The 15,346-nt window shown below is 42.1% G+C and overlaps 1 protein-coding gene and 1 pseudogene across 1 annotated transcript in view; one reads left to right on the top strand and one right to left on the bottom strand.

Annotated features, from left to right (window-relative positions):
* Positions 1–15,346, top strand: part of LOC124798862 (trypsin alpha-4-like) — a 75,985-nt gene that overhangs the window by 44,606 nt on the left and 16,033 nt on the right. The gene's annotated exons all lie outside the window — the stretch shown is intronic.
* On the bottom strand, positions 8,601–8,718 carry LOC124799614 (annotated as a pseudogene).

Genomic DNA, 15,346 nt, shown 5'->3' with positions numbered 1-15,346 from the left:
ATTTCTGTAAAATATCTGGGAGTATGTGTGCGGAACGATTTGAAGTGGAACGATCATATAAAATTAATTGTTGGTAAGGCGGGTACCAGGTTGAGATTCATTCGGAGAGTCCTTAGAAAATGTAGTCCAGCAACAAAGGAGGTGGCTTACAAAACACTCGTTCGACCTATACTTGAGTATTGCTCATCAGTATGGGATCCGTACCAGATCTGGTTGACGGAGGAGATGGAGAAGATCCAAAGAAGAGCGTCGCGTTTCGTCACAGAGTTGTTTGGTAACCGTGATAGAGTTACGGAGATGTTTAACAAACTCAAATGGCTGACTCTGCAAGAGAGGTGCTCTGCATCGCGGTGTAGCTTGCTCGCCAGGTTTCGAGAGGGTGCGTTTCTGGATGAGGTATCGAATATATTGCTTCCCCCTACTTATACCTCCCGAAGAGATCACGAATGTAAAATTAGAGAGATTAGAGCGCGCACGGAGGCTTTCAGACAGTCGTTCTTCCCGCGAACCATACGCGGCTGGAACAGGAAAGGAAGGTAATGACAGTGGCACGTAAAGTGCCCTCCGCCACACACCGTTGGGTGGCTTGCGGAGTATAAATGTAGATGTAGATGAAGATGGATGTTTGTGATATTCTTATGTTAGTTAGGTTTAAGTAATTCCAAGTCTAGGGGACTGATGACCTCAGATGTTAAGTCCCTCAGTGCTTAGAGCGATTTGGGCAAGGCCGGATCCTATCCAAGAAGTAGTATGCCAATTCTCTGGACAAATTTGGCGGATAAGCTTTGACATCACGGCTGGTTTCAATCAAGCTGAGCTCTATCCATCCTGCCGAAAGTACACTGCCTTCTTACTCGAAGGGGAACTACAGTACGTGTACAGCTGAGTACTATTCGCGATTCAACACTGAGGTTCGGCATTTGTGGGGGTCCTGAATAATCGTACCACAGATCAGGACATTTTGTGTTTTTTCTACATCGACGACATATCTGTCGTGTCTGCAGTATTTGATGAACTCATGTGTCACATAAATCAGCCTATGACGGTACTCTAGAGGTATAACGTGACGGCCAGACCTGACAAAGTGAAATTGTGAGCAAACAGGGTGATATATCTTTGGTTTTATACCTCGGCGGAAGGTATTCATCCGGAAAAGTGCAAACTAACGGAAATCGCGAAAATGAAATGGCCATCTCGCGTATGAGAATAAAGACAGTTCTTGGAGATGATTTCATTTTACAGTGGGCACGTCGTCACGTTCGTGCAGATGTTGAGTCCTCTATACGCCCTGTTGAAGAAAGGCAACAAGTGGAGTTGGGAAAAACAGAGGAAAATGCGTTCAAAAGGGCAAGATTGGGTTTCTTGACTGTATTTGTTAGGCGCATTCTGACGTCTCGGTGTGTTTCCATCTCTTCAGAGACGCAAGTGCGTAAGGCATTGGGGGACGTATATAACAGGAAGGCAAAGATGGGACTACGCGCAATTGTGATCGCATGTAGCCAGGAGCTACCGGACTCAGAGACACCGTATTTAACTGACGAACTAGAAGCCACTGTCTATGCGACAAAGCAATATAGAAATTACCAGCTAGGCTGGAAAACGTTTATATATAAACCACCAAGCGCTAATGTTCCTAAGATCCTTTTGATATACGAGTAACACAGTCATGTGTTGGGTCACGGCGATTCAGGAATTCGATCTGGAAATCGGTTATTGCCGGGGGAAACGTAACAGATTCGCCGCCTGGCTAAGACGAAATCCGCCGCGGTAGAGCAGCGACGAAAATGTCGTGAGACAGTAATGAGTTCTTATGGCAAAAACTGAAACTGGTCATTAGCAAACAAACAGAACTGGCAGTAAATAGTTAATTAATTTTCGTATTTTTACGACATCGGTGATGGCATGGAAAGGGGAGGGACTCTCCTTGGTAGTAATGTCTGAGGACAATGACATCACAGGCACCCTAAAAGTTCTAACTATAGCAGGTTGTTATTCACGAAAGTTAGTCAAAGTTTGGGATAGAAATGCCATTAGGTAGCGCGAGTACAATATTAGTGACACTGTTTCAGTTAACAATTCTACGATGTTGTAGCTGTGTGGACGATGAAGAATGTAGCCGATGACATTGCTCCGCTGCTGCTGTTGCTACTGCTGGTTGAGAACCACGAGTAATCTCCAGAGCCACGGATAGTTATAGGACAGGCTATAGTTATAACTGCAGCTTCCTTCGCCTATTCACTCCTATCGTGCTCTCAATACTCGAGGGTTAACGAATTGGGTGCACCTACTCTGGCGCGGTCATAGCTGCACACCGCGTCTGCGGGGTCACCCAACAAACACTTCCCCAATCTTTTATGACACAAGCTTCTCTGCTTCCTCTCTGCTTGGAGCGTGACAGGAACTCTCCACAGGTAGGGATAAACGACGGCGCAGCTACTGCCATTTCTACGTTGCTATCGATACATGTAAATAATGTTCCCTATAACCCAGCAATTTACAATATTTACATCATAATTACAGTCAATTGTATACATTCACAAATAAATACACTATTACATGTAGGTTTAGTTTCTATAATAAAGCTTACAGCTCCACAATTAGAAGCGCTGTACAAGATTTCAACGTGTATTAGACGGCGAAAAGTTTTGAATGGTGGAGAAGGTATTTTATCTGCAAATTTCGGTGTTACAGATTTTGTCTGCACAATCTGCACAGCTTACAATATGAGACATAATAAATGAGATTATTTAGCATATTAGAACTAAAGGTGCACAAAGTTAGGTATATTTCTTTTTTAGTTTTGGTTGACATTCGAGTCCGTACACGTTGCTCGCACAGCTGGCACTATGCATCGTCGTAAATAAGAAGGAGACCTCCCAAATATCAGTGATGCGTACGTTTATCAGTGATGTGTAGCTCATACGTAGTGGTTGTAGGGTCTGCGTCATAAAAAAAGGTTAACATCTTATTTGTCCTTTTTTTTGCAATCCTATCTGTCTTGGCACAGTACAGTTGAGTAACGTATGTCACGATAAACCTATTGTTATGCATGAGCAAGTGTTTCAACTGACACCCATATTGCATCCGCTTTATTCAGCTCTTTTAAGAACAATACTATTTTATAGGGTCAACTTCTGTGTCACTTGTCTTACTTTTAAGTGTCTTGTGTGTTTTCCACATTGGTGTCTCTGAAGTATAACTCATTAATAAAACATTGCTACGGTGTAAAGTTATCATTTGTGCCGCATGTTATAATTGTAAGTGGCTTCTGTGTTTCTCATGCTGAAATTTGTGACATATAACTCTTTGATAAACATCCTTGTTTTCATTTTTGCTTCACGTATCTAAATTCATTGAGTTGTGTAGGTATATAGTATTGTCATCTATGATGTGATGAACAGAATCACTATGATTGGCTTATTTTATACCTTCACACATCATGATTCCATGTTCATTTTGCATATGTCCTGTGAAAATCTGTGATGTTATCATTATGTTAGATGTAATTTTTGTTACTAGTGTATTGTTTACTTCTTTTTGTCTTTATTTATCAGTGCACATCTTGTATCTATTCGTAAAGGGCGACTATATATGTAAAGAGTGGATTGGGCTTGAAACGTGAGAGCACAACGAAAATGCAATTTTCCCCCCAAAGCATAGATTAGTGAATGAACTATTAGTGTTACAACTAGAGAGTGAAGATTTTTGTTTACTTTTTGAAATATGTGTGCAACAGGCCAAGTGCACATTGATGAAGCACTCTGCCATGAAACGCAATCTTCTGTATCAAATGCCTTACAGTCACGAAAAGGAGCTGTCTGATACATACGCCTGGGGCATTATTCCGCGTCTTACACCACCAGCGGCCGAGGAGAAGACCACACAGAGTGTAGGCGGGAGATGATCTCGCCTCCCTTAAGACAAGACACATTGCGAAGCACCTGGCACAGTGGGAAGTGTGCCAAAAACTTATGGACATCTGCAGACATTATGATGGAACATCAGGAATGCACACTCGAAAGCATGTGAGTTCTTCTAGCCAGGCATTAGTCTGCTTTAGAAAGCAATTCCTGCACACCACAGCCAATGGGAGGAACGTACACAAAGAGCAGTGAATTGTCGCAGGGAGCCACGTCAAAGAGGTTTGCCTTCTTAGAAAGACGTTTCCCGCGCAGTTAAGACATCCCTTATAGATTATGGATGCCAACAGACTCTGCGTTGAAGCACAAGCACGAGTCTGTTCAGACGTCATGCAGAGATAACGGTTACGAAGAGGTGTTGTGTGGATGCTCTCACAAGAACTTCAGGATTCAAAAACCAGCGGAAGGATGTGCCATCGACACTGGTGAAATCGTGAGAAAGACGCCAATTCCCGAAACCAGCCTACCCAAGATGGCTGATTTCGACCCTGCACGGAGAAGCACGGCTATGAGACGGCAATCAGTCGTAGGGCGACGCTGCAAGTGGAGTCCGGTCAAATGGTTCAATTGGCTCTGTGCACTATGGGACTTAACATCTGAGGTCATCAGTCCCCTAGACTTAGAACTACTTAAACCTGACTAACCTAAGGACAGCACACACATCCATGCGCGAGGTAGGATTCGAACCTGCGGCCGGTGGAGTCCGTCAGTGAAAACGCAGCGAGAGGAGAAACTTTCGAGGGTCCGTTAAACTGAGAGAGGGATGAGTGGTGAAGAGGGCAATGGGTCAGACAGCGCAGAAGCAAGGAGACATTGCGGCTTTTTCGTCTGCCGGCAACATTCACCTTCCGACATCGTTATAACGCTGCTTTGGCTATCGGGACACATGGCGACTTGTCAACATGGAGACCATTCCGGCCAAGATCACGGCCTCAGAACACCGGGTCAGAGCATCCAACTCGCGCCGCACTGCTCCTAGGCGATGCACGGTACCAAAACAGGGCGTGCCGCCGACAGCACTACATTACGAACGATCGCGAAGACCGGTGAGATGATTCGTTGTCACGGCCTTTCCTTTAATAACTTAGTTGTGGCCACGCCCAGTCAAATCAGCCCCGATATTTTTAATTTCTGTTCATTTGTGTAAACGGTATTGAAATAAATATATTTTTTCACATTTTAATCATCTAAGCAATCTGTTCCATTCGTACACCAAACATGTAAACTCATTACATTTTGTGGCTGATTTCATTTAATTATGAACATTGATTAATTATTGGCGCTCAATGTGGGGTGATCTCATTGGTATTTTTCATGTTATGTGATGTCACTGACATTTTCTAGAATCCACTACAGGGTATTAATTTTATACTGCAGTCATCGCTTAAGAAGGGAGTCTTCGAAATTCCCAAGGGAATGAAATAGGGAATGAAAGTTATGAAAAATACGTCGCTATTAAGGCAATTTTGAAGCTAGAACTGTTGTTTGGTTTCTCGGTCACATATAAAAAGAATATTTAAGCATTTTTGGGAATTCAGTTCCTAAGTGGATGAAGTACCCAACGCATTTTTAAAGAAAAATTACTAATTAAAATATACTAAAACATTTTCAAAGCAACACCTGTAACATTGATACTTGACTTCTCGACAGGGGAAAAGATTATTTTGGGAAATGAAATGTCTTATGAAAATATTTTCCTATAAAAGGATTGCTAACGCTAATTCTATGAAAATTACTATTTAATTTTTAGAGACAAAAAATATGTGTTTCAATTATTTTGGAATTTCAACCCCTAAGCCAGTGTAATAGAGGATGAAAATTGTTATGAAAATATTTAGTTATATTAAAAAACATTAAATTACATTTGGGAAGGGTTTGATTTTAAATTGTAGGCACAGATTAAGACTGGACTTCTCGAAATTTTACCTCTAGGTCCTGAAAATTGGGCTAAAGTTTGTTGAAAATATGTCACTATTAAGCTAATGTTAAAACTAATTAATAAAGAAACTAAATACATGTGCATTATTGGAAATTGAACCCCAGATGGGGTGTAATTGTGGGTTAAACTTCTATAAAAAGTAAATAATTGTTAAAGACTACTAAATCAGTTTTAAAGCTGCTGAAATGGAAAATGGTATTGGACTTATCAGTTGAAAACATAGAGATATGTGTATCACTGTTTTTGGGGACTCGTCTGGTAAGGGGATGCGAAAGTGAATAAAATGATTTATGAAAATATAGTCTTTTCATGGAATATATAAAAGCATTGCAACGTGACATTTTACTACCGGTGGTATTGTTAAAACTCGACCTGGTAAGAAGATTGCAGTCCCTTGTCATGTTCTACAGCTCCTGCAAGCTACCCTCTGTAGTAATGGTTTAACAATTTCGTGTGGTGCACGAAATTACAGGCACCTGCGAGTTACTGCTGGGGTATTAATAATTTCTAGTGGATGGTTTTAACCAACCGGTAGAAATTTGAACGCAACGGATAACGCACTGTTTAAGAAACACTACAGAAGACACCTATGCAGGGCTTAGTAGGCAGCATAGAGCTTTTATTTACTATCATTTGTCGACCCAGCCTTCGACTTTGGTAGTGACTAACTTTCACCTATTCTTTATGATGAACGGAGGAAATAATTAGTTGAGGGTATGGTTTAATTGATATTTATTCAGCACCGATGGCATTTCAACATCCAGCCGTGTACCTGTTGGAACATAAATCATCACAACTGGTCTCTTTAATTAACATGATTCACTTCCTCCTCGTAATTATGTAAAGGGCGAGAGGAGCGCAGACCTGGCTTCAATGGATTTTATGCAGGCACAAAATTACACCTAAACCCATGCTTATTACATTTAATTGCTATAGGTTACGCTGAACAAGTTCAGCAAAGGCATTAAAAACGAAGTCACTCAGGGCCGAAGAGTATCTGCCTACATATTTTAATTTTCATTAAAATGTAAGCTGAAGACGGGGTAGCAAGTGCTGCATTTTACTATAAGTGCCAACTTTGGTTTTATGTTCAGAAACAACACCACGTCACTGAACTGGGGGGGGGAAGAACTTTTACTATCATATTGTGGTTATATTTTACAAGTCTTTATCCAATCAGTGGGCATTAAAATCTGGTCTTTCCTAGATACAAGAGTTGAAACCGCATATTTTATGTAACTCACAACATTGCAAGCAAATAAATTATTTATTAGTGTACAAGAAACATTGACTATCACATTAATACCATTCCACACACGTGGCCAAATTGCGGTAGCCAACAGAAGTGCAAAAATACGGACAGATATGCTTATTCCTTCCCTATCTTACACTCATCCACTACCGTATGGTCTGCTATACATTTACAGACCGAAATTACGCTTTACCAATGTGGCGGTGGCTCCAACCGACCACGTGGCGGTTGAGCGTACGGCATTGTGGGGCGGGAGTACTGCATTCGGGGAAGGTCGTCAGCTGGGAAGCGAACACGGGCCCCTTGGCGTGGCATTCAACTGCGCTGACCACTCAGCTAACGAGGGCGGACTACGTGGCGGAAAAGCAAGTACCCAAAGAAAACGCATGAAAAATTAAAAAAAATCCCCCAAAATATTACTGTTAATGAAAGACCACATTAAAATACATTAAACGAGGTAGCTTTTGTTCGGCACAGAGCAATAATATGACTATGAGCTTAAGGCCAATGGTGCGTTGCCTGTCTGAAGCATAAACGTCAAGTTCCTACTGAAATTTGACTAAATTACGAAAATGAACTCCCTTATGGGGGTTTAGCGGTAATCTAACACTTGATTTCTACATCTGGCCTTTATTAACGAATAGATTTGAAACATTCTAATACCTTGGTTAACATTACCAAAATTGTCCGCTCGGTCCTCCATGTCTAACCAGCGCCGTTACCCAGGAACAAGTGGAACTGCACCCACTTTGCCTAAACCGTTGCTCGCTCCAAATGTGGTGGAGGGAATGATTCGCCATCGCACAGAGCCAATACCCATGCTTTCGCGCCCTCTCTGACTTGAATTGCCCATTTTCTTTGCCAGACTTATTCGCGTTTAATGGTTGATACTACCCTACCACAGAACCACGCTCCTCATGCAATGCTATGACCTCTGACCAAGGCTTTCTGCTATTTCACACAATTTCTCAGTCATACAGTCCAGGTCGCTTAAGGGAAAGGTTGCAGGGAAACGTGACACACAAGTAATAAAAATCAGTGAATGATTCAATGAATACCGTTTGGTCCATTATCCCCCTGCATGTTGCCCAACTGATATATTTCTGCAAAGACGCTCTCGCTATAATTGTCCTGTATCGGAATTTACTGAAAAAAAAAATGAACCGGGACAACAAGTTCCGTCTCAGCATTTTTGAAGCTTAATCTACGAAATAAATTTCAGTTAGAAATAAAGAAAGTAGTGTTTCATGGTTTTTGGAAATTCTACCCTTAAATGGATCAAATTAAACCCCTCCGTCTTCAGGCAACAAATGGCTCATCGGGACCATCCATACGGAGTGTCATTCTCACCGAGGATGCGGATAGGAGGGGCGTGTGGTCAGCACACCGCTCTCCCGGTCGTTATGATAGTTTTCTATGACCGAATGCGCTACCATTCGGTCGAGTATCTCCTCAATTGGCATCACGAGGCTGAGTGCACCCCAAAAAATGGCAACAGCGCATGGCGGCCCAGACGGTCACCCACCCAAGTGTCGGACACGCCCGACAGCGCTTAACTTCGGTGATCTGATGGGAACCGATGTATCCACTGCGGCAAGGCCGTTGCCAGAATTGGATCAAATGGGGCATGAAAATTTATAAGAAAATATTTCGTTGTATTAAAACGAATTTTTAGGTAAATCAATGAAAACTGGTACTTGATTTCTCTGTTAGAAATAGGGAAATATATTCAGGGCATGAAAGTTTCCACGGAAATATCACGACAAGAACGCAAAAGGAAGGATTAACAATTACTTTCGACGCCTGTAACCAGAATCACTTTCTTCTCAGTAGTACATCCGGGAAAGGCCTCGCTTCTATGAGCGTGAAAATTTACCAAGGAAGGATGCGCTCCTGTCGAAATATCGGCGATTGTACACGACGTCATACGGCTGCATTCCCGGCAGTTATTTGAGTAACAGTTCTCATAGTTACTGTCTAAGGCCTCTCTCAGCTTTGACTCACAGAAGTAACCATTCAAACACCAGTCCAAGCAGTTCCATTCAAGCCCAGTTATGGGGTAATCTAATACCTCAGGGACTCGCTGAGTTTGCTCACAACGACAAAAGCTGTAACAGGCCAACATCACAACGCAGCACTGATTTTTGGTTCATCAAAAGTCTCACAACTATGACATGTTGACCAGTTGCAATTACAGCATACACGAAAGCACACATCACTTCATATTCTGCTCTGTATCGCCATAACCAGAACTCTGTGCCACCTTTCCTCCGTATTTATGAGCTGCTGTCATCCACTGGACGCCAGAAGGGACGCACTGTCTGCCATCCCAGCTCAACGATGTTTATGTTACAGACCATGCCCCGTCCTGGTCATTACATTCCACTGCTGTTGCTTCGACGTTTCTCTCAGCTCCACGAAGCTCTGCTCCGCTGGGTCTGTTTGCTCTGATAGCCGTCAAAGAACTCTGTTGGTGCTCTGCCTCGTCTCAGCTAGGGACCAAGTCTACCCTCTTACACAGGAACGCCGATAAGAAGACAACGCGCTATCCAGTGTTGGTGTCGAACCCAAAGCTTGTCTGCCGCGGACAATAGCGTCTCCTGGCGCTGGCTGTAATTGATGAAGCAACTTCTGCTCTGTACTGTCACCTCCCTCTGACCTGACATCTTCTGGCCATCCGACATTTTCAGACAACTCCGGCCGTCACGCAAATGCATAGCCCGCAGTAGCGCACCACACAATTGTGAGCTATTTCCACTCTGTGGCCACAAATCTGATATTGTAAAAGGCTTGTTTCTTATTTGTATTATAGTATTGGGCATGTATTATTACTAACCGTTTAGAGTTCCCTAAAACATTGACGAAGTCAGTATGTATATTTTCCTTTGTTGAGCTTATTCCTCTTTTCTCTGTTAACGTTGCTTATCTTGGGTTATAATGAATTTGTGCATACTGTTGCCATGAGATGTATTGTGTGGGAATCAGTATTGTTGTTCATTGTGTAATGTTGATTCCATATGTGAATGTAATTTCGTTGTACTTTTAGGAGCTTCGACCGATTAGCAAAATTAATATCTGCGAATAATTTTACGAAGAGACAGTTGAGGAGTGATTGTGAGCTATGTTACGTTCCAAATACGAGATTAGCTGAACATTACTGAGAGCTAAGTACCGTCTTCCTTTGGGTTAGTGAGCTGTCCATATGGCGTGGTATGGTAAAAATTGCATTGCAGTCTGAACGGTTGATTTTGGTGAAGTGAAAAAAAGAAAAAAGGAAAACGAAAAGAAAACACGGGCCGACTGCTCGTCGGGATTGACGCTCGGTCAGTCAATTACTGTCGTATCTGGAAATCTGTGTTTTTGGTATAGGAGTAACTCGATTGGCATTGCCCGGTTCTGCTTTTTGACCAATGAGGGTTATATTAACGGTGTGTTTTGACCGACCAGCGATTGGCGGACCAACAGAGCGCCGGCACCAGAGATCTTGCAACAGTCGTCTCAGGTACGAAGCTGCCGACCACACATCTGTGCAATCACACCGTCAAATTCCAACCGATTTTTCATTGCTGCGAGGCATCAATAGAAATAAAGTCTTACAGACAAATGTTAGTTAAGTTCGTTGAAAAAGTTCAAGGCAATTTTCAATTTACATTTTAACAGTTGATTTTCACAAACACCTCGAATGAAAATTATATTTATGCTCTTAAGGGCAATTTTAGCGTCAGAACTTAACGTAGTTGCAGCATGAATTATTGTGTCGACCTGATCATTATAAGCTAATTAACGATATATTGAAGACGCTCTAGGTAAAGAGTGAGCAAATTTATTCTAGTGATATTGTGAACTCACATTATTAATGATAGTGTTCGTGAAAGAGTAGAGGCACATATAATCAGTTAACTGGGACGTAAAGTCGAAATTGCTTACAGCTGTATCATTTCCCTCCAGATTAACCCTAATTCTTCGTATCTGACTATAACTTTATTGCAATCAGGCATCATGTACTTGTTTGTTGACTGCATTGTTTAACAATTATAATTTACTACCAAGAACATTACTATTCCTAACAGATCTAAATTGGTATTGGTAACAAGACAATACCCATCAGATTTAATAATTCTGTGAAAGGCGTTTTCGTATAAGAATGTTGCACTGCCTATCCATATATCCATCTTCAGTAATAAACAGTAACCGAGAGTTGTTTATTGTTGTAGCAGCTCTTGCTGAATAATATTTGTATACCATTTGTCTATATTTCTTACATATGTGTATTTATTCTGTATGTGACTGAAGTGTGCTTGAGTCCATGTATGTAATCTCAGTCTTTCTTAGTGATAGACGTAGTCAACCAAATAATGTCAGTGATGCATTATTTCATTAAACAAACACACTTCCTACAGGATGGAGGGTACCTGGATAGGAACTGTGGGAAACAAAACTATCTAAACTACACTAAACACCACCCGAACGGGCTATGAAGGCCAAATGATACCGACTGGCCTCCGTGTCATCCTCAACACACAGACGTCACTGGATCCAGATACGGAGAGGCATGGGATCAGCACACGACCGTATGTCAGTTTACGAGACCAGAGCCGCTACTTCTGAATCAAGTAGCTCCTCTGTTTGCCTCACAAGGGCTGGGTGCTCCCCGCTTGACACCAACGTTCGGTAGATCGGATGGTCACCCATGCAAGTTCTAGCTCAGCCAGACAGCGCTTAACTTCAGTGAACTGACGGGAACCGGTGTTACCATGCGGCAAGCCTCTGGGATGAGAAACGGAACACATACTTCATTTGATAAGCGTAACAAACAGGTACAGAGATGTTCAGGAAATGCAGGAATACTGAAATACAAGTCACTGAGGTACGAAATAAATCGGAAGTGCGGGGAAGCTGAGACGTAATATCTCCATGAGAAACGTGAAGGAATCGAAAAAGAAATTAATGTCATAGAGACTGACTCATAATATAGGAAAGCCAAAACGACCAACGGTGAAAGTAAAAGGAAGGATGGTAACATCAACAATGCACTGGTCATTCCACTGTCAAATGCAAAGGAGAGAGGGGATATTTGGAAAGGGTACAATGAAGTCCTCTATGACGGGGAAGACCTCTCTGATGACGTGATAGAAGATGAAACAGGAGTGGATGTAGAAGAGACAGAGGATTATTATCAGAATTTAAAGCAACTTTGAAGTGAATGACGTAGAAGGGAGAGATAACTTTCCATCAAAATTTCTAAAATCGTTAGGGGATGTGGCAACAAAACGTGCATTCGAGTTGGTGTGTATACTGTATGAGTCTGGCGTTATACATTCCGACTTTCGGAATAACATAATTCACACTGTTCCGAAGACTGGAGGAGCCAACAAGAGCGAGAATTTTCGTACAATCAGCTTAACGTCTCATCAGTTCGAGTTTCTCAATGGTTAATACACAGGGGAATGGAATTGAAAATTTAGGATCAGTTTGGCTTTACCACTGCAAGTTCTGACGTTGCGGTTGATAATGGAAGAAAGACTGACGAAAAATCGAGACACGTTCATAGGGTTTTTAGACTTGGAAAAAGCGTTCGATAATGTCAAATGGTGCAAGATGCTCGAACGTTACTGAAAAATAGCGGTAAACTATAAGAAAGACGTCTGGTATACAATATGTAGATGACCTGGAGGGACTAATAACAATGGAAGACTAAGAACGACATGTTCGGATTAAAAAGTGTATAAGAACGAGAAGTAGTCTTTCATCCCCACTGTTTAATCTATACAACGAAAGCGCAATGACGGAAATAAGAAGAAGACTGGAGGTGGAATCAAAATTCATGGTGAAGGGTTACAATGATAAGATTCACTGATGACCCCGGGGATACTGGGTGTTTGTGTTGTCCATATGATTCAATCATCATTCACGATAGTGGCTAGATTGGACTGTATTCAGATTGGGACTGCAAGGGTGTTGATGACTTGGCAGTTGAGCGCCCCACAAACTAAACATCGTCATCATCATCATCATCATCATTCACTGATGACATTTCTACCCTCAGTGAAAGTATAGAAGAACAGCCGGAGCTGCTGAATGAAATGAACGGTCAAATGTGTACAGAATATGGATTGATGGTAAATCGAAGAAAGACGTAAGTAATGAGAAGTAGCAGAAATGAGAACAACCAGGAACTTAATATCAGAACTGGTGATAACGAGGTAGATGAAGTTAAGGATTTCTGCAACCCAAGTAGCAAAATAATGCATGACGGACGGAGCAAGGAGGACATAAATAGTTGACTAGTATTAGCAAAAAAGGGCTTTCGTGGCCAATAAAAATCTACTAACAACAAACATACGTCTTTCTGGAAATGTACGTTTGGAGCATAACATTGTACGGTAGTGAAATATGGAATGTAGGAAAGTGGTTCAAATGGCTCTAAGCACTAAGAGACTTAACATCTGAGTTCATGTCCTCTAGACTTAGAACTACTTAATCCTAAGTAACCTAAGGACATCACACACACCCATGCCCGAAGGACGATTCGAATCTGCGACCATAGCAGCAGTGCGGTTTCGGACTGAAGCTGCTACAACCGATCGGTCACAGCGTCCGGCGGAATGTGGGAAAACTGAAATAGTTGAGAATCGGTGCATTTGAAATGTGGACAGAAGAATGTTGTAAATTATGTTGGCTGATACGGCGTATAATCAGGAGCTTTTCGGCAGAATTGTGGAGGAACGGAATATAAGTTAAACAATGACTAGAATAAGGGTTAGAATGGTGGGACATATGATAACACATGACAGAGAAAGATCCAGTTCAGTAGAAGGAGCTACAGAGGGCAATAACTGTAGAGGAAGACAGAAATTGGAACACATCCAGCAAATAACTGAGGACGTAGGTTGCAAATGCAGTATCCACTGAACAATGTCTCTTATTTTATTCCAACCACACGAGTTTGGAAACGAAACTTGAAACTAACAATAGAAGTAACGTGTAGCTTGTATTTCAGATGTCTTGGGATGGCGTGTACCCTTTCACAACAGATTTTTCCCCTCTTGGCATTCCAGCTGAGTTCGAATAACGCTCAAAGGTAGATAGCTATAATTTTTACAGTACTGGACGCTAATCGGATACCTATACAAATGCAGCCCAGTAACTTGCTGCAGTAAACGTAGCCATGTATGTTTCACTACTACCACAATACACGTGACGTAGCTATGCCAGATGAACTCGGCCAGCATTTTACAAGTATTGCCGGCACCTTCACGTTCGTAGATTGACAACAGACTGCCCTCCACGTCCGTTCCGGGCATTTTTGCCAGCAACCAGTTACAGGGGGCGCCATCGCACGAACCGACAGATTCTCGTCACAGCTATAATGGATCGCCAAGGCGGCACAACACCGAGATTATCATTAATTTCATCAAGTATTGTCACTCACTTATATAATAAACTAATAAAATATCGATTTGATAGTCTTCCGATTTTGATTACTTCCATTACAGGTATCGGGTAGTAAATGGTATTATATGTAAGGTATTTACTGTCTGCATATTGGAATATGTAGTATCGTAAATGATTTTTGCCAAGCTGCAAACTTTACATTGAATTTGTGTCAGCATTAACCAAAATATAGCCTACAGTGAGGAGGCAACCGTCATGGGATAAAGATATGCACGTAGACAGATGGCGGTAGCATCGTGTACACAAAGCATAAAAGGGCAGTGTATAAGTGGAGCTGTAGTATGTACTTAGATGATTAACGTGAAAAGGATTACGACGAGATTATGGCCGCAGGACAGCAATTAACAGCCTTAGAACTCGGAATGGTACCTGAAGCCAGACGCGTGGAACTTTCCGTTTCGAAAATCATTGGGGTATTCAACATATCAGGATGCGCAGTGTCAGGTCCCGAGAATACCACATTGGAGACATTACGTATCACCACGGACAACGCTGTGCGACGGCCCTCACTAAACGACCGAGAGCAGCGATGTCTGTGCACAGTTGTTAAGTGCTAAAACATAGACAACACTGTGTCAAGCAGCCGCAGAAGTCAATGTGAAACGTACGTATCCGTCAGGATAGAGCGGAGAAATTTACCTTTAATGGGCTGTGGCAGCAGACGACCGACGCGAGTGCCTTTTCTAACAGTGCGACATTGCTTGCAGTGATTTCTTGTTCTCGTGAACATTTTGGTTGCACTCTAGCTGACTGGAGAACAGTGGCCTCTGGTCAGATGAG

Source organism: Schistocerca piceifrons, chromosome 5 (genome assembly GCF_021461385.2).
Source record: "Schistocerca piceifrons isolate TAMUIC-IGC-003096 chromosome 5, iqSchPice1.1, whole genome shotgun sequence".
Classification (NCBI taxonomy): Eukaryota; Metazoa; Arthropoda; class Insecta; order Orthoptera; family Acrididae; genus Schistocerca; species Schistocerca piceifrons.
This window is presented reverse-complemented; position numbering and strand designations above follow the sequence as displayed.